This window comes from Lathyrus oleraceus, chromosome 4 (assembly GCF_024323335.1).
Source record: "Lathyrus oleraceus cultivar Zhongwan6 chromosome 4, CAAS_Psat_ZW6_1.0, whole genome shotgun sequence".
NCBI classification, from domain to species: domain Eukaryota; kingdom Viridiplantae; phylum Streptophyta; class Magnoliopsida; order Fabales; family Fabaceae; genus Lathyrus; species Lathyrus oleraceus.
Window position 1 is genome coordinate 348,434,160 of NC_066582.1, and position 20,057 is coordinate 348,454,216.

The window sequence follows — 20,057 nt, forward strand, 5'->3', positions numbered from 1 at the left end:
CTAGTTCAGGATGTTGCTGAATTGAAAATCTGGAGGTTGAAGATGAAGGTGTGCGTGCTAGAGAGCCAAATTCAAATGTTTCATCCAATCAAAAAGCACCTTGCTAGCCGTTGGATTCAAATTGTTTATATTTATTTTTATTTCATTTAATTCATTTTTTTTCTAAAAATAATTAAAATTAGTTCCTTTATTATTTTAAAGTCCAATTTTTTTTCATAATTCCATAAAATTAATTTCTACCTCGTGCCATTTTTTTCATTTTTTAAAAATCATTTTTGCATTTATTTCATATTTTCTTTTATTTTCCTTTTATTTTTGATATTTGTATTTTATTTTAATCATCTTTAAACAATTTTTACGATAACTTTTGAGGTCAAACTTCTCATATTTTTGTTGACCTTCCATATTTTTCTTAGATTTTTCTTTGATGATTTGACCTCTCTTTGAGATTTTTCCTTTTATTTTCTTTATTTAATCAATATTAAATCATTTTATGTTGATTTTTGTTGACCAGTTGTTGTTTTGAGTTGACTTGATTACTTGGTTGACGATTTCTTCCTCATCTCAAATCATTAATAGATGGACTTGAGATTGATCAACCTTCTTTGATCCAAAACTGTTGATAGATGATTGTGAATCATCTTCAATACTTTGCATCAATGATAGGTTAACCCTCGATGCGCCATATTTTGAGTTATTTGATTTGAGGATAGAATGATCCCATGTAATTGGATTGATTCTCTCTTTCACTTCTTTCCATCTTTATCTCCTTTCTTTTGCTTTACTCATTGTTTGACATTGTTGGTTAAGATTAACTTTGTGTTAATTCTCTAACTTTTCTGACACAGACATTGTAACTGTCCCGACATCATTGATTGAATATTAACTCCTAACATTAATCTTCCTCTTTACATTATTTCCATTTACTTTCGTGTCATTTAGTTTATGTCATTTACTTAATTCACTGTAATTTCATGTCCCATTATCATCATATCACTTCATCTTACCATATTCATGTGTTTCTTTTATCTTGTTTGGTTACTTGCTTATTAATATTAGTGAATCAAAACATGATAAAGTAACTTGGACCTAATCTTAATCATATGCTTGATCTGGAGTATGGAAGACCTATTATACTTTGGACTTCGACTTGGGATTTTGGCCTTTTGCTTGACTTGGAGTAACATTGGACCTGAGACCTTATGGACACACTGACTTTCCCTTGTCCCTATTTAGACTTTGAGTTTGTATGTTATTTCATCTACTTTATACCTCTTGCATGCATCTTCTTAGGTTTAGTACACTGTTACACACACATGGCTTTCTCTTAGGCTAATTAACAATGAGACATAGAACAATACACTTTGCACCCACATGACTTTCTCTTGGGCTACCTAACAATGAAACCCTAGGTTAGCTTTGTATGATCATGTATACTTGTCTGTTCATCAATCCCACTCCTTTGATTTGATATGTTCCAATTCCCATTGGACCTACTAAATCCTTTCATATGTTACCACTTCCCCTTTATCTTTGTCAAGTAACCAAAATTCCCTTGCTCACTTGATAGGACTTGCCTCTGTCACTTTGGAGCATCAGCCTCTCAAAAAGTTCAAGGCCCTCAGTGGACTATAGCTTTCATCAGCAGTCATTCATCTAACTCATCCCCACAAGCATCTTTAGGAGCCTTCTCCAACAACCTGCCATTCGTTGATTAGGCTTGCATGCCATGAGCCGTAAGCAATATAGAATGATGAAAGGGGATCTTCCCTACACTTGTCTAGAATATTTTTGGGTACAAGACGAATAACCCAGTTGCTCATAGTATTTTCCTTTATTCATAGACTTTAGTGCAATTCTATTTGATTCACTGTCAAGTTTTCACCTTGCCTTTGTGGCTCCTCTCTTTAGATCCTTTCATTTTAAACACCAATGCAATCTCTCTTTTCCTTTTAGGGTTGGCACCTTCATGGTTATTCCCCGGATTGACATCTTCATGGTTATTCCAATTCTTTCCTTTTAGGGTTGACACCTTTATGGTTATTCCTTGGGTTGACACTTTTATGGTTATTCCCACTCCTTTCCTTTTTAGGGTTGACACCTTTATGGTTATTCCCTAGGTTGACACCTTCATGGTTATCCCTCCTCTTGGTTTAAACACCATTGCAATTTCCTTTTTAAGGTTGACACCTTCATGGTTATTCCCATGTCTTGGTTTAAACACCTTTCCTTTACCATGTTAGACCCAATGCTTTGGTAAGATCCTTTTCATGTGAGTCTACGACTTGTCAAAGTTCTTGCTTTCCTTCCTTACCATGTTAGACCCATTGCTTTGGTAAGACCCGTATCATGTGAGTCTCCGACTTTGACAAGTTTCCTTTCTGTTGGTTTAAACATCATTGGAATTCTTTTTTCTTTTGGGACATACCTTTATGGTTAACCCCCATCCCTTTCCTTTGGTTTAAACTCCATCCTCAAATATCCTCTCTTCTCTCAGTATTTTTCCTCCGAGCTACGGAGCTCTGGCTTTCTCAGTTCACTATGAGAATACATAGGCACGAGGATGCAAATCCTTGGCGATAACTTTTCTTTCTTTTCCCATTTTATCTCCCTGGTTCTCCGAACTACGAGGCTCTGACTTTCTCATTGCACCATGAGAATATGTAGGTATGAGGGCCACAATCCTCCTCGAGCATTCTTTTTCTAAAACATTTTTCTACTTTGCAGGTACATGAAGATAGTTACACCTATCCAAGCAAGAGCATTCAAGATGGTTCCCATGGAGTACCATGTATGTGAGGGGTTTTAATATCTTCCCCTTGCATAACCGATTCCCTTCCTCATTTCTCTGTGTTTCTTTCTCCCCTTGGGTTTTCTCGATGTTTATCCTTCCCTCTTTTGGGATAAATAAAGTTCGGTGACGACTCTGTTGTACCTTCGAGCGTGTGATGTGTTCGGTGGACATATTTCAGATAGCTTCAATTGTTTATTAGAGACCTTGCGTCTTGCTTGGGATGTAGTGCTGGAAGACTATGGTCCCTTCGAAATTTCGAAATCAAAGTGAAATACATTTTTGAAAGCTTTTTATTATATCCTATGTTTCAATGCATTATTTAAAAATAGTTAACACTTTGTAATCAAGCGGAAAGAATGAGAGACAAAGAATAAGGCTCGAGAAACAAAAATTTATTTATTGAGAGTTTGACCCATAAATGAAGGATAGTACATAAAGAAGTAATTCCCGTAATAGGAGATTATTGAAAACTGATATAGGAAAAATTGGAATGAAACAAATTATCCATGTTCCTATTGAATCCAACACATGCTACTTGAAAAAGTGAAGGGAGTGGAGAGTTTTTGGACTGATACGTGAAAAGTTGGAAAAAGGGAGAAAGAGGCAAGGAACCCTAAAGAGATCTATAGGAAGGAGAAGCCATAACCAAAGCTTGGATTCATTGTTGGAAAATCCAGATAAAGGGGATTACTTGAGTATAGGTGTCAATTTCATGAAGGGTAGGGATGGATCCTCACCCTTCTCTAGATTTTCTTATTTGTTTCACCATTTTTGAATGCTTGATGTATTTTGAGGATGATTTATGCAAAACTTAATACATGTGTTGTGATAATTGTGATTTCGTAAGCTAATTTTGATGTTGAATTGCATATGTCTTGTGTTGTGTATAAATTGATTGAGATGTTGTCCATGTACTTTGGAGTTTTGGTACTATGATCATGGCTAATTGATGAGGTATTGATGATTTGGATGTAAAAAGATGATAGGTTTCATATGTTTTATGCATGATGCATTATTTGGGATTGATGCCTCTTTTATGATATGCAGGATGAATGTGTGAAAATTTGGGAACTGATGGTTTTTATAACATTCCAACTAGGCATGGCAACAGGGTGGGTCAGGGACGGTTTTTACCTCCCCCAAACCCAAACCTGAATCCTCAAGCAATCCCTGTTCCCCGCCCCAAACCCAAACGGCGATGGAGAATCAAAACCCAAACGCGTCCCAAACGGGTTCGGGTATCCCCGTCCCGCCACCATTCATTTAGTGAAATCAGTTTTTTTAATAGAAGTATTTATTTTTTTCCAAAATAACACTACATTACATATAATAAAATAAAACAATCTAAAAAAATTTCATACATTCATTTCAAATATTTTAAATAATAAATTCAAATTCAAATATCAAAACATTGACCACATATTTAATATTCTAAATTATCAAAAATAAATAGTAATGTACATAATGAAATAAACGAGGCGGGTTCGGGGTGGGTACTAGTGTCCCCATTACCCGACCCATCCCCATATTTTATAATCGGGGAAAACCCAAACCCAGTCAAAGTGGGTTTTCCCCATCAACTTCGTGGCGGGTTCGGGTGGGTACCTGCGGGTACGGGTTATGTTGCCATGCATAATTCCAATTCTACGACTCTTGAGACTCTGATATGTCCATGGAAAGGGCCATGATACTCTTAATATATGGGAATGCGCTATATTACTTGAAGAGAAGACACTCTCGTGCTGGGTAAGTTGTGGTTATTTATTAGAGACCTTGTGTCTTGCTTGGGATGTAGTGTCGGAAAACTACAGTCCCTTTGAAGTTTCGAAATCAAAGTAAAATGCGTTTTTGAAATATTTGTGTATCCAATTTGAACCAAACCTTGGTCCATCATCTGCTGAAGACATTTCTTCATTCTCTCACATTTGTCTGGATTGAGCAGACAAACTTTGTAATTAGCATGCATCTTTTCGAACAAATCCTAGCCAATCAGCTTTTGCCGTATCCTAGTCATAGGGTTCTTCACTTGTTATACCCTCTTGATTAGTATGTTTTCTTCTATTCCTTCAATGGAATTGACTGTTGGAATAATATGCCCTGGAATTGGATTATTCTTTACATTTGGACTTTCGGCAACGAAAGAAATAATCTTAAGATTGAACAGGCCTTCTACCTTGAACTTGAGAGCCAAATATTTATCGGTAGTATACCCCAGTTAACCAGCATGAAAGTCACATCTTGCATTAACATTGTATCCACCAGGAGGTGGTGTCGGTGCAGGTGGTAGTGGTCTAGGTTCTACCAACCCTCTTTGAATTAAATAAGGCAGAATATGAGTATACATCATCGGTATGGGGTCGAAGTCCTTCTTAGGAACTTGTTGATCCCTTCGGGGATACCCATTATGCTGTTGTTGATTTTGTGGAGGTGGTGCTCCAGGTTGTTAGGATTGAGGTGTAGGGTATGCTTGTTGTGGGTATTAACCAGGATTTACCGCTGCTACGTAAGGGTAACACGGTATCTGAGAATATTCATCAATAACATTGGTCTCACTTTTCTTCGAGTGATTATTGTTAGGGTACCTCTTATTATTATGTTGACCAAAATATGATTTTTTGATCTTAGCACTCTTCAACCCATTCTCAATTATTTCCCCAATTATTACCAGGTCAACAAATCCTATTGATATTGATTCTATCATTTTCTTGTAGTATGAGCCTTGTAGGGTGCTCATGAACATATCTACTAGTTCACTTTCTAGAAGTAGAGGTTGCACACGGGAAGCCAGTTCCCTCTATCTCTGAGTGTGTTCCTTCAAAGATTTGTTGCCATTCTGAGATAGATTTTATAGTTGCATGAGGTTAGGAGCCATGTACAAATTGTACTTGTATTGCCTCAAGAAAGTACTAGTAAGGTCTTCCTAGGTCTTGACATGAGTTCTCTCCAACTGCATATACCGATCTAAGGATGCCCCACTTAGTCTGTCTTGAAAACTATGCATCATCAGCTTCTCATTTTCTATATAGGCATCCATCTTTCTGATAAATATTCGAAGATGGTTTTTGGGGAAACTGACGCCTTTATACTTATCAAATTTTGGTGTTTTAAATTTCGGAGGTATGGCCATATCAGGTACCAAACACATCTCCATAGCTTCAACTCCAAAGATATTGAAACTTTCAACGACCCTTAACCTTTCTTCCAGTATCTTGTATTTATTATCGACCCTTGGTTCTTCAACAATAGTAATCAGGTGAGAAACTGGTTTATTCTCTTGAACCATACCCATAAGGTCTTTATCTTCATATTGTTGGCTTAAGTCCACGTAATTGTCTTGTGGAATTGGTATTTGTAGCAGCCTGATTCTACTCGATTTATTCCATTGTCTTCTTTTGGTGAGCTCGAGTTTGATAACGCGACCAGAGAGTCGGGTTGTCTCGTTCAATGATTCTAAGAAAGAGGGGAGATAATTATTTTCTTTCTTTTTTGAGTGTTGATGCATGTATGCATGAGTATGTATGCAAAAATATTTAGTTAGAGGAATCTTAATTATTTATTGATTGTAAGCAAGCTAAGATTATTAGAAACCCAAATACTCATCTATTCAATAACATGAAGAAAGTAACAAAGGAAACCCAAAACTTGTTCATAATTGGAGGAAAGGGAAAAACACAAATTAAAACACATTACAAGAAAACTTTCTAACAACGTTTCTTAATCATAGATCTAAACTCGCCCATCATGTGTCGACACAATTTGATGAAGTCACTGATCTCATTCAGAGGCTTGAATATGTTTATCATGTCTTCAACCTCCTTCAAACTTCGAGGTATCTCATCATCCAGGTCATTAGATAGTATGACCAACTTCATGTACTCTCCCATATGATATTCAATCTTCTTTTGAAGCTTCATCATGATGGCTTTTTCTTCCTCAATTGTGTCTGGCATTTCTTGATTATGTTCCTCAAAATAAGTGCCACATTCGCTCATTTCTTCATAAGCTTCTTCAACGAGGTTCATCTGTCTCTTAAGTCCTACTACCTCTTCATATGCCCTCCTCCATTCAAACGGGCGTCTGACAAGTATTCCTTCAGCAACTATTCTTTGTAGCAGTGAATCCATAACTTGACCTTTGGCTTCTCGTAGGGCGTTGGCGAGACTTTGGTTTTCAGATTCCAAGTTTTTGATACGAGTTTCTAATTCTTCCATGTCCTCTCTTTGTGCTTGGGTAGAGTTCCTTTTCCTTTTATTGAATTCCATATTTCTTAGAGTGCTTGATAATAGATGATTAGGATTTTGTGTAATGATTGAATGTAAAAAAATGATTTTAATGATAATGATGATATGGATGTTTTGAGGTTTAAGGATAGGTAGAGGTAATATGAAAGCATGACCTAATTAAGGGGGATCCTTATGATATGCTAGGTCTAAGGTTAGACTATCCAATCCCCTCACATGGTAAGCTTTAGGGCTTTACTGATTTTTTAGAACAAGCTCAAGGTCATAGCCCTACCAAGACAAAAAAATACAATCAAAACAAACAACCCTAGAACTAAAAGGTAGGCTTGACTCTCTTTATGAATTCCCCAGCAGGGTCGCCAGCTATCATGGCTGGAAAATTACAGAGTCACCATCATCTTTTATTCGTTCCTAAGGAACAGGGAAATAATAATAAAATCTAAAGTTAAGGACGAGACATAGGATTCGGGAGTCAGTTAACTAAGGGGAAAGTGTTAAATACCCTTCAATTCCATTATACTCAATGTGAGTCTTCTCTAGTTCTAGGATTAATGAGCTTTCTTAAAGGAAGTTTGCTTAGATTACTAATTATTATTTAATTACTTATTTGTTTATTTACAAGAAAATTATTTTATTATTTTTTAAGAAAAGATTTAATTACAAAAAGGATCAAAAATTGTTTTTTTTATAATTGTATTCGCTAGAATTTTTCAACTCTATGCCTACATATGCTCAAGCAATATGAAGGATCAAAGTACCGTAGTTCGTCTAGAAAATGTTGTTTATTTTTTATTTATTTTAGTTTAGGGAAATTCTCAACGTATCGGGGTGGAGAAATGTTTGATTTGAAAATGACTCAATGCACAAGGGCAGAGAATATGAAATTTGAATTAGTTGAATTTGATTTTAGGTGTGAAAGATGTCTTTTATTTTTGTTTAATTTTTTGGTTAGATTTATGTACGAGTATGACAAACTTGTAAATAAAAAATTATTATTTATTAAAAAATTAAAAAAATAAATAGTTTTGTATAATAAAAAAACTTAAATTAAAAATAGTAGAATAAAGAGGAACAAACTTTTGTGTTTTAGATTTATATGGCATAAAAGAAATATTTTGTATTTTTGACTTTTAATGAACTAAAGAGAGTATTTGTTTTGGTATTTTTTTTTATTAAAAGAAATCAAGATTAATTTTGTATTTTTCTTGATTTGATTAAAATAACCTAATCATCAAATACAAGTTTTTGTGTTTTGCATTTTATTTTTATTTATTTTGTGATTAATTAAATATTAATGAAAATGTGAGAGGAGTAAATTTTGTGTACATACATACGTATTTAAAAAAACTCTTGGTTTATTTGGATAAACTAGGATATGTTTCTTAATTTAGAATAGTTTATAGTTTTTTAGCAATAGTTTATTAGTTTTTTTAGAAATAGTTCGGTTTTAATTATGATACTAAAAAAATTCGTCTCACAATTTTTGATTTAAAAACTAGATTTATAATACTATCTTGAAAAAAATGATTCATGATATTAATTTAAATTTGATTAAAATAATTGCTATATTTTTTTTATCTGAAATATTTTATTACCTAGTTTAATACACCTCAAATAGACAATTAAAACAAAGATCAATAACAGGTTAAGACAACAAAATTTTATAACAACAATAGTTTAAAGCAAAAAATAAAGATGCATAAGAATGGAGGACCAACCTACATGGAGATGAATTTCCCTGGTTTGAACATAACTAGAGTTTCTTTTTGCTCCTTTCTTCTTCTATCCGCTTTCTACCGCTTTCCACTTCAATGCTTATTGGAACTTGAATTACATGGATTGGTGGAGCTCAGGGTTTTAGTAATTTTGTTCTTCAGTGTGAAGAGCAACAATTTTAGGATATTGAATTTGGTCAATTGTGGATGAAAAAAATGAGTAAAATTATATGCTATTTATAGATGAAAGTTAGGTCAGGAAATTGAATGAGATTTTTTTTGTTGGAATAATTTCATATGATTTGATTTCATCTATTTCTTCATGATCAAATCAATGAATCTGAATGGATTCATGACCTTTGGGAATGAATTGAATAAAAATTTATTTAAATAGTAAATAATAAAAAATAAAAAATAATGTGATAAATGTAATAATAACAAGACTTTGATTTTTTTTATATTAGTTTTTCCTTGATTTTTAGACTAAAAAACATGAAAATCAATAATATAATAATTATAAAAAAATAAAATAACAAAAAATAGAAAATAAATAAATATAAATATAAAGGTACTTTTTAATTATAAAATAAAACATAAAAGGGAGAAAAACTCTAAAAGTGAAAAAAACATAAAAAGAGAAAAAAAAACTCTAAAAGTGGGGAAAGTGGGATTCAAACTCAAAATATCCCCCTTATAACTTCTTAAGCATTATCTTCTACCAATTGTGTCATTTTATTTATTTAAAATAAAGTGGCCCTAGAAATCATATGAAGGGTGGGCAAAATTTTGGGTACGACAGTGTTGCCACGAAAAATCTCTAAAGGATGTTGAAAGTATAGTTAGCGATAGAGTCCTATGAATTGGGGGTTGTACCCCATCAAGGGATGAAGAGGTGTCTGAGGCAGATAAGAGTGAGAAAAGCACAAGTCAAGGGTTGAAGTCGACAGGAGAACGTGTTTTGGCCGACAGGCCATTCTGTCGATTGAGGTGAAGTCAGACTTAAAGATTTTTCCTTTATGCCAAAGGCGTAGAAGACAGCGTCGTCCTAGCATCTGGGCGGGAGAAATTTGAAATTTGAATAGCCAGCGGTTACAAGAAGAATACAGAGCGCCAGAATCTAGAGCAGTTGGCAAAACGTGAGAGCAGCGGTTTGGCAGATCGTGTGACATAACATCTGCTGGTTTCTAGGAGTTTTAGCTTAGGAGCAGTTCCTTTAGTTTAGTATAAATAGAAGATCCCATGAGGGGCTCAGGGTGTTCACTTTGTACTTAAGATCACTTGTAAGAAAACTTCTCATTCCCAGCGCGAGGAAGCAAGAGTTTTTTGAGAGTGTTATGTACGTGAATCACCACATTTATTTCAATGCAACTTCCTTACTTTTCAATTGTTCCCGTTGAACATTTTATCTTAATTTCATTTACTTTTGAGTTATCATTTTACGTTGTCGTTTACGCTGTCGACACTAATTCTATTACGATAATAGAGTTTACCAAAAGCGTGTTCGTCATATACCTCTTTTGAATGTTATAGCGTTGTCGGTCACGAATCACCTATAGGCTGTAAAATTGTCTAAACCGTTCGTGTGGAAAAACCCTACACTTGTTCGACACTTTGTTAGGAACCGTTCCTCACAAAGTCATTATGTCGAGTTGGACAAGCTTCACTTGCACTAGCACATGTCCTGGGATCAATTGGTCGATCCTGCAAGTAACCCTTTGTTTTGAAGACTAGGGAGGACCAACGGTTGTTTACCAATTTCCACAATAAACAAAATGGCACACCCAGTGGGACGGTGCTAGAGCAGTTGCGAAATTGCATGAAACTTAGAAGTGGCAAACTGTATAGTAAGCCACGAAATATTGTGAAAATGTCAGAAACTAACACGGATGAAGTGCCACGAGGAACTTTATCCACTACGGAAACAGTAATCTCACAGGTTGCCACTTTTCCACCGATGACAAGTGCAGCCCTAACCATGTCGACTACGGGTGCGGTTGGAACATCAATTCCTCAGCCTCCACCGGGGGGTTCAAGATCAACGATAACGACGTTCAGACCTTATGTGCCTCGCTTTGGCACCACAGATCCTCTTTATGGAATGTCGTATTCTTTAATGCCAGGATATCAGTCGACATCCAGTGCAACACTGTTTTCAGATACGAATCCTCCCTTGCAAGGATCGACGCAAGGGGGCAACATGAGGAATAATACTCAGAACAGAACCATGCCGTTGTCGAACACTTCAGTAGCGGTGTTGAGACAGCAAATGGACGATAGTAACCATGAATTGGTTAACATGTTGACCAACCAGATGGACACAGTCTTTAATCCACCAATACAAGAATTTGTTGAAACAAATTGGCAGGTGACGAACCAATTGACAAGCTTGTGCAATTTTCTGGGGGCACCGGCTCGACAGATGACACAAATGATTAGACCAACTGTTCCTGTGCAGATGGAGATAGGGGCAGCGGAGGAGGAGACAGTCCACAAAGGACAAATCATTAGACCCCTTCAAAATCAAGGCGTCGAATCAGGAGTCGCGGGACGTAACCAGATGGTAATGGTTAACCGACACCAGGATGCTGATCAAATTGTCGATCAACATCGACAAGAAGACTTGGCAGTGGAAAATAATTTGACAACTATTGTCGAAAGGATTATGGCTAGAAATGGCATGGGTGCTACATTACAAAGGCCATTATATGCCTCTCCGTTAGCTGAGTTTATTCTCTAAGCCGAGGTGCCCAGGGGGATGAAAGTGCCTAAGTACACTAAATTTGGGGGAGAGTCTGGTGAATCGACAATAGAGCACGTTGCTAGATACTTAACAGAGTCAGGAGATCTAGCTCATAATGAATGTCTGAGAGTAAAAAACTTCCCCTCCTCTCTAACTAAGGCTGCCTTCACATGGTTTACTTCGTTGGCCCCAAGTTCAATCGATTCGTGGGCCAGATTAGAAAAGAAGTTCCATGAACAGTTTTACGAAGGACACTCCAAAATTAGTTTGGAAAAATTGTCTAGTATCAAGAGAAGGTTTGCTGAGAGCATCGATGATTATCTGAATCGTTTTAGGTCCTTAAAGGCTAGGTGTTTTACGCAAGTGCTAGAACATGTACTAGTTCAAATGGCCGCAGGAGGTTTAGATTATTCCATTAGGAAGAAGATAGATCCAACTTTTGTGAAAAGTATGTCACAACTGGCTGATAGAGTCCGACATCTAGAACAACTAAGGTTAGAAAAAGTTAGGCACAATAAGTCTAAGAAAGAAAAGGTAGCGCTTGTCGAATACGACACGACAGACCCAATACGTGAGGCTATTTATGCTTCATCGACCGAATTAGAAATCGACGTGGCTGAACTAAAGCCAGGGTCCGCCTATGAGTGTCAATCATTGTTGCCTGCACAAGGAAAAAATCCTGTCGAACACAACCCAAAATTCCCTTCGAAAACTTATACTTTCGATGTGTCGAAATGTGAGGAAATTTTTGACTTATTGGTCAAAGATGGGCAAATGGTGGTACCTCCGGGAACTAAAATACCACCGTTAGAACAAAGACAGAAAAGAGGGTTTTGTAAATATCATAACTATCTTGGTCATAATACCTCTAATTGTTACCTTTTCAGGGATTTGGTTCAGAAAGCGATTCAAGAAGGCAGGCTGAAATTTGCTGGCCGCAGAATGAAGATCGACAGTGACCCTCTCCACCAGGAGGAAGCTCTATTCGTGGAGCCAGTCGAGATCAACATGGTCGAGATCACCGAATATGATGAGGCCAACATGCTGGAGAAAACTGGGGAAAGCCCAGATGTCGATATAACTGAAGTTTACCCAAGGGCTGATGAAGACTTGGTGGATTTTATGTATCGCTGAAAGAACAAGGGTTCACAAGTGTGCCTGTGCCCGAGGTGTGGTGCGGTCACCGACAAAATAGCGGCGGACAATTTCCAGAAACTTCAATTAGGTAAAAGCAAAAGGAATGTGCCGACCAGGGGTTACTAGAATGAAAGAGGCTCAAAAAGGGCTGTGGGAAATAACCAAGCAAGGCCTAAAAGCTTTGTACCATCGGCAAGTGCCCCTAGAGGTACTTGGATAAAACCTCAGGAAAAACAACACACCCCACAAGGTGTTGTTGTTGCTGCTAAAGGAGGTCTAGCAATTAACTACAGGCATGCGTTTAGGTTTGAAAAAAGGACTCATGTCTTTGAAAACTATTTGGGGAAGAACCCCATGTCGAGGAGTCAATGGAGACGGTTTCAGAGGCGTAAATAGGCCGAAAGAGAAGCTGCAAGAGGCACGACCAGCGAGGTGAATGATGGGAAGAAAATTGTTGTGAAAGTCGACACAGCAGCGAAGGAATGAATAAGAGAGTACGTCCGTCGACCAACTGAAAAATGTTCTGAAGAAGTGACTGATGACTTCAATTCAGAATCTGAAGAAAGTCTGGACATCCTGGTCAATGTGGTGTCAATCCTACCATAAGAATACAAGTGTGTGACTGAAGTCGAAGAGTCGGTAGACAATGCTGATGCTGAAGAAATGGCTTTGCACCAACCAAGATGCTATTTTGTGCTGAACGATGGGTCTGCTGAAAGCCAAGAGGCAGTGTTCGAAAGACCAACGATGAACATGAAAAATCATTTGAAACCACTGCTGATAAGGGTAAAAGTGGAAGGCGTAACTGTCAACAAAGTTTTGGTCGATTGTGGTGCCACGTTCAACATCATGCCGCACCATATTCTGAGGAAGATTGGCAAATATGATACCGAAATCAGATCTAATAACGTGGTTTTGTCGGACTACGGAGGAAAGACAAAAAGCACCATGGGAGTGATTATGGTGAATATCACGGTGGGTTCAGTAACCAGACCGACACTATTCATGGTGATAGACGCTAAGCCAAGTTACAACTTGCTATTTGGCAGAGAGTGGCTACATGGCGCCAGAGCTCTACCATCTTCAGCGCACCAAAGGCTGGTGATTTGGAGAGAAGATGAGGTGGCCGAAAATATCGAAGCCGACCAAGGGTACTTTATGGCTGACGTGAATAATGTCGGCAAGAAGGAGTTTGAAAGAAAGCTGGCCAACATCTCTCCTTGCTTTCCAGGTGAGGATGTATATGCTAATCTGAGTGAAGCTTTCGTCTCTCTAACTCTGCACGAGACTCACGGCTTCATTTGGGATGTGGAACGCCTGAATGATCCACCCTACACAGGTATCCGACCGACAGGCTGGGGGGACGTCATTGATGATGTCTGAGTTAGAAGCTCTAACAAAGATTTCGGCATACGTTGTCGAGAACAAAATAAAGTCGGCTCTAGAGGCTGAAGAAAACATGGCTGCTGAAGCCTGTGCATTAAATAAAGAAGGGCATATGGCTATTGGGCCAGAACCCCCAGACAAGCCAACTTTGGCTAAAAGGCACATCGACATGCAGTGTCTGGACTGCATTTATGACAATGAACCTTTAGGGTTTGAAGAAGACCCAAAGGCACCAGAGAAAATCCGACCAAAAGACCCCTTGGAAGAAGTCGACCTTGGCGAGAATGGCGAGAAAAGGCCAACGTACATAAGCGCCAACATCGACAAAGAACTAAAGTCTGAGGTCATATCCATACTTAAAGAATTTAGGGATTGTTTTGCTTGGGATTATAACGAAATGCCTGGTTTAAGTAGAGATTTGGTCGAGTTAAAGCTACCAATAAAAGCTGGAAGAAAGCCAGTGAAGCAGACGCCCAGGCGTTTCTCCCCAGAGATCATGGCAAAGATAAAAGCAGAAGTAGAAAGACTCCTGAAAAGCAAGTTTATTCAAACTGCAAGGTATGTCGAATGGTTGGCCAATATTGTGCCAGTCATAAAGAAAAATGGGTCTTTAAGAGTATGTATTGATTTTAGAGATCTAAATGCTGCCACCCCAAAAGATGAGTATGCCATGCTCGTGGATGAAGTGTTGGTCGATTCGGCCACTGGTTTTGAATATTTAAGCATGTTAGATGGTTATGCTGGATATAACCAAATTTTTATTGCAGAAGAAGACGTGCCGAAGACGGCGTTTCGATGTCTAGGAGCCTTGGGGACATATGAGTGGGTTGTCATGCCATTCGGCTTGAAAAATGCCGGAGCAACATACCAGAGGGTAATGAACTCAATGTTCCATGATTTTATTGAAGATTTCATGCAAGTATACATTGATGATATTGTGATAAAATCAAATGGTCAACATGCTCACGTCGAACATCTCCGAAAAGCCTTTATGAGGATAAGGAATTGTGGATTAAAAATGAATCCATTAAAGTGCGCTTTTTGTGTGCAAGCAGGCGACTTCCTTGGTTTTGTGGTGCATAAAAAGGGTATTGAAGTAAACCAAAGCAAAACAAAAGCCATTATGGACGTCAAGCCTCCGTCGACCAAAAAGGAGTTGCAATCTTTTCTGGGAAAAATAATTTTTCTTAGAAGATTTATATCAAATCTAAGTGGCAAAACAAAAGCATTCTCCCCACTACTTCGATTGAAGAATGAGGATTTCAAGTGGCAGGATGAACACCAAAAGGCTTTCGACAAAATCAAAGAGTATTTAACTAGGCCTCCAGTACTGGCCCCTCATGTTAGGCATAGGCCAATGAGATTGTATATTGCAGCCTCAAAATCGACTATCGGAAGTATGTTAGTCCAAGAGGATGAAAAATGTGTCGAAAGACCTGTGTATTACCTTAGTCGAATGCTTAATGACCCTGAAACTAGGTATAGTGATATAGAAAAACTATGTCTATGCCTGTATTTCTCTTGTATGAAACTAAAGCAATATATCAAGCCTATTGATGTGTACGTATCTTCCCACTTTGATTTTATTAAACACATGTTATCTAAACCAATTTTGCATAGTCGAATTTGGAAATGGGCTTTAGCGTTAACAGAATACTCCCTGACATACGTACCCTTGAAAGCGATGAAAGGGAAGGTAGTAGCGGATTTTCTTGTCGACCATTCAATGGTCGAAATGGCGCAGAATTACGTAGATTTAGCACCATGGAGGCTATACTTCGACGGGTCAAGACATAAGCATGGATCTGGGATAGGAGGAGTCATAATTTCTCCAGATGGAATTCCAACAGAGTTCAAATACAGAATCAAAGGGGTATGCACCAATAATGAAGCAGAATATGAGTCACTAATCACCGGACTTGAACTACTGCTAGAATTGGGGGCAAGGAATGTCAAAATTATGGGAGACTCGGAGTTAGTGATTAAACAAGCATCAAAAGAGTACAAGTGTGTTAAAGAAAATTTAATCATGTACTTTGTGGTCACCATCAGATTACTCAAGAGGTTTGAGCAAGTCAATCTCCAACACATACCACGACAAGAAAACCAAAGAGCAAATGATTTGGCGCAGGAGGTCTTAAGGTACAAAGCGTCGAAAGATCAGGATGAAGAGGTCCAAGTAAGAGAGAAAGTACGAGCGATAGTGTTGTCACTGTCAGATTTGGCGATCGTGATGTTGGGAGCCGTAGATAAAAATCATTTTGAAATTCTGGCTGTCGACGACGAGGGGGAAAGTGATTGGCATAAACCGCTAGTCGATTACTAACGCAATCCCGTGGGGTCGACAAATCGAAAGATAAAATATAGGGCCCTTAGCTACATCTTGGTAAATGATGAATTATTCAAATAGACGGTCGAAGGAGTGTTACTAAAATTCCTAGGAGAAAGTGAGGCATACGTGGCTGTGTCAAGCATCCATAGCGGGGCGTGTGGGGCACATCAAGTAGGTTTGAAGATGAAATGGCTCTTGGTGCGCTCAGGAGTTTATTGGCCTTCAATGCTGAAAGATTGCATTGAATTTGCTAAAGGCTGTCAAGAAGGCCAATTACATGGGGGCATACAGCATGTGCCTGCAAGTGAGCTGCATACAATTGTGAAGCCCTGGCCATTTCGAGGATGGGCTCTGGATGTTATAGGAGAAATAAAGCCAGCCTCGTCGAAACAACAAAGGTATGTGTTAGTCGGTATCGACTATTTCACAAAATGGGTCGAAGCCGTAGCATTAACAAATGTGGACCAAGAGGCTGTGATAGACTTTATCCAGAGTTACATCATCTGCAGATTTGGCATCCTAGAAACTATTACAACCGACCAGGGGTCAGTTTTCACTGGTCGAAAAGTGCAAGATTTTGCAAAAAAAATGGGAATCAAATTACTGACCTCTACCCCCTATTACGCACAGGCGAATGGCCAAGTCGAAGCTGCTAATAAGGTGATCATCAGCCTAATAAAGAAACACATAGGAAAGAAGCCAAGAAATTGGCATAAGACGTTGGACCAAGCTTTGTGGGCGTGTCGAACGTCATCGAAAGAAGCAACTGGAACAACCCCATTTCGACTGGTGTATGGGCATGACGCAGTATTACCAGTAGAGATTCAGGTCCAGACGGTCAAAACCGAAAGGCAGTATGAAATACCTTCTGAAGATTACTGGAGTATGATGACAGACAAATTGGTCGACGTAGATGAAGAAAGAATGTTAGCGTTGGATTCCCTACAAAGGCAGAAAGAGAAAGTCACTCGAGCCTACAATAAAAAGGTGAAAGGTAAAATGTTTGCTGTCGACGATCTGGTTTGGAGAGTGATCCTGCCTATGGACAGAAATGATAGAGTTTTGGGTAAATGGTCCCCTAATTGGGAAGGACCGTTTAAGGTTTTGCAGGCCTTTTCTAACAACGCCTACGAGGTCGAAGAGTTGGCACCAGATAGGCGGATCTTAAGAGTGAATGGAAAGTACTTGAAAAAATATAGGCCTCTCCTTCAAGAGGTCAAAATTTTGACAGACTAAATAACTGTCGAAAGAACAAGGTTGGAGATAACTATGTTAGAAACCAACTGCAAAGGCACAGAAAATAAATATACAGTGCTAAAAGTAAGAAAGCTAATATTAACGTGGAAAGAAGCCATTGTTTAAATATTACAAAAATTTATACAGACAATAGAAACGGTCAAAGCTGGCCGGACTTAGATTGAAAAGATTTAAGCTTAAAATTGTAATGCAAGGACGCAGGCTCCAAGGTGTCGGTCATAAGCTCTTCAACGACCGCTAAGGCATCACCGATGGTTTGCTCCACAGTGGCATGGGCAGGTTTTAGCACTTCGTCGATAAAACATGACTCCTCCTTGGTAATTGATTCCAACTCACTGTCCAGAGTGGCAATTTGATGCCGAAGGGCATCAATTTGTTGACGTATCTCAGTGGCCCGTGTTTGTTTGAAGATCAATTGTTTATTCCGCTCCTCCATAGCCCCCAACATATTGGTGACCTCCGTGTCGGCATGCATCACCAACTCCCATTTTTCCTTCACGGAGGCCTCAGTAGCAGCAATCTGGCGTTCAGTGTCCCGGACGCTGTCGATATGGTGCAACATGGGAACCAAAATTTGTTCTAAAGCCGCCATTGCACGTTTGGCATAATCAGAGAACTGGAGATCTTTTAGTTGGGCAAGCACGCACAGGATCTCTGGACCGACAGCAGGTTCATGCATGAGCACGAAAGGAAGGTCAGGATTCAAGGCGTGAACGCGAATTTTGTCCATGAGAGCCTTAGTCTTCATCGCCTCAGGGCCCATTGTTCCAGAATGGAGCTGCTCAGAGTCGGAAGAGGCATCACACGATTTCACCAGATTGCGGAGCCTGGAAATTGCTTCTAAAGCAGAAGGCTTGATCTCCAGCCCCGGGAAAGTCAAAGGGGAAGCAGCCGACGGAGGAGTAATCTGAGAAGAGGGAGAAACAGACGACGGAGGAGTAGTCTGAGAGGGTTGTTGTTTGTTGGTGTCGACACCTACTGGCCCCCGTGGATCCTGCAAAGGCAAGGAAGCTGAAGAGAGACTAGAGTCAGAACTAGTCGAACCGGAGTCCAGATGCGTTGCAGAACTATTGACTGAGTCAGAGTCACTATCACTAATCTGGATAGGGAATTCAATGAACTAACCAGCGGTGTCAACAGACTGAAATGGGCGAGCTGGAGAAGAAACCGACGACGCGGGAGTGTAGTCAGCAATAGGTTGAGTCGGCTCAGTAGAGGCATCATCCTGCAGAAAGAAAAAATGTGTAAGAGAAGTACAAAAATCCAAGGGAGTAAACAGGAAAATGGGTAAATACTTGGGTCGACGCAGGAGAGACTGCATCCTGATTTACTTTCCCCAAGGCAGCAGCAGGGGAGATGCCAGTCAACGGTGAAGCTCCCACGGCTGGATCAGGGACCGTATCGAGGATGGAAGTGTCGACCATAATGGTGTTGACGTCTTCAACAGGAGCCTCTGGAGGAGGCATTGTATGGTGCCTTTTCCTCTTGGTTTCACCACTCTTGGAGGGAGAGTCATGTTTTTTCCTCTTGTGGCCATGGTGGCTTTTCGATTTATTCTAGGAAGTGTGATGGAGACACGAAGAGAGGTATAAGCAAATATTCTAGCCAGAAGAGAAGACAAGCCGACAAGAAATACCTCAGAGCCTGTGGGGGCAGAGCGTTTGTGTTTCTTGGATTTTTTGGAGTAAGAGGAGACAGTAGGTTCTGTCGAACGTGGTTGACCCTGCACATAAGTGAGATATTAGAGATCACGTAGTATTTCTCTTAAGAAGTCATAAGAGTAAATAGGAATGCTTCAGATAGGGGCATACAGAAGAACCGGGTTTCCTCAAGACTTGAGCAATAGGGCGCCCATCATTGTCAGAGGATTTTTCAGGAGCAGCCTGCAAGAAGGGAGAGGACGGCTAAGAATAAAAACAAAAAGCCAAAGGAAATAGCAACTCAGCCAGAGTCGAACCTGAGCCTCCTGTGTCGAAGGATTAGGTTGGTTAGCAGATGCAGAACCTACATGATTTAGAGGGATCGCTGCGAATAAACAAAAGAAACACAAGTGAGCAACGAAATCCAGCTAGAAGGGAGTGAAAAAATTTCCAGAGAAGTGTTACCAAGTTGCGTGGATTCGAACACGCTAACATATTGAGGATCAATATGAAGCGGCCCTGAGTAGTCAGGAAGATAATACTTCGTCGGGACCACTCTGTCGACCTTTTTCTTATAGGCGTTTTGTACGTATGAAATGGGATAATAAAACCACACCGGAACCAAATGACCAAAGGCCAAAGCCAAAGGGCTAAATGGCAGAGGAGGGAACTTGAGGTTTTCAAAGTGAAGGGCGTAAAGATACTTGTCTTTCCCGTAACCGGGGATTTTGAGTTTTGAAAGCCTGTCGGTTACTTTCGCCTTTAGTTCGACCGCAGCCTCCCAGATGGTCCCACGAAGATTATCTGGAAAGTAC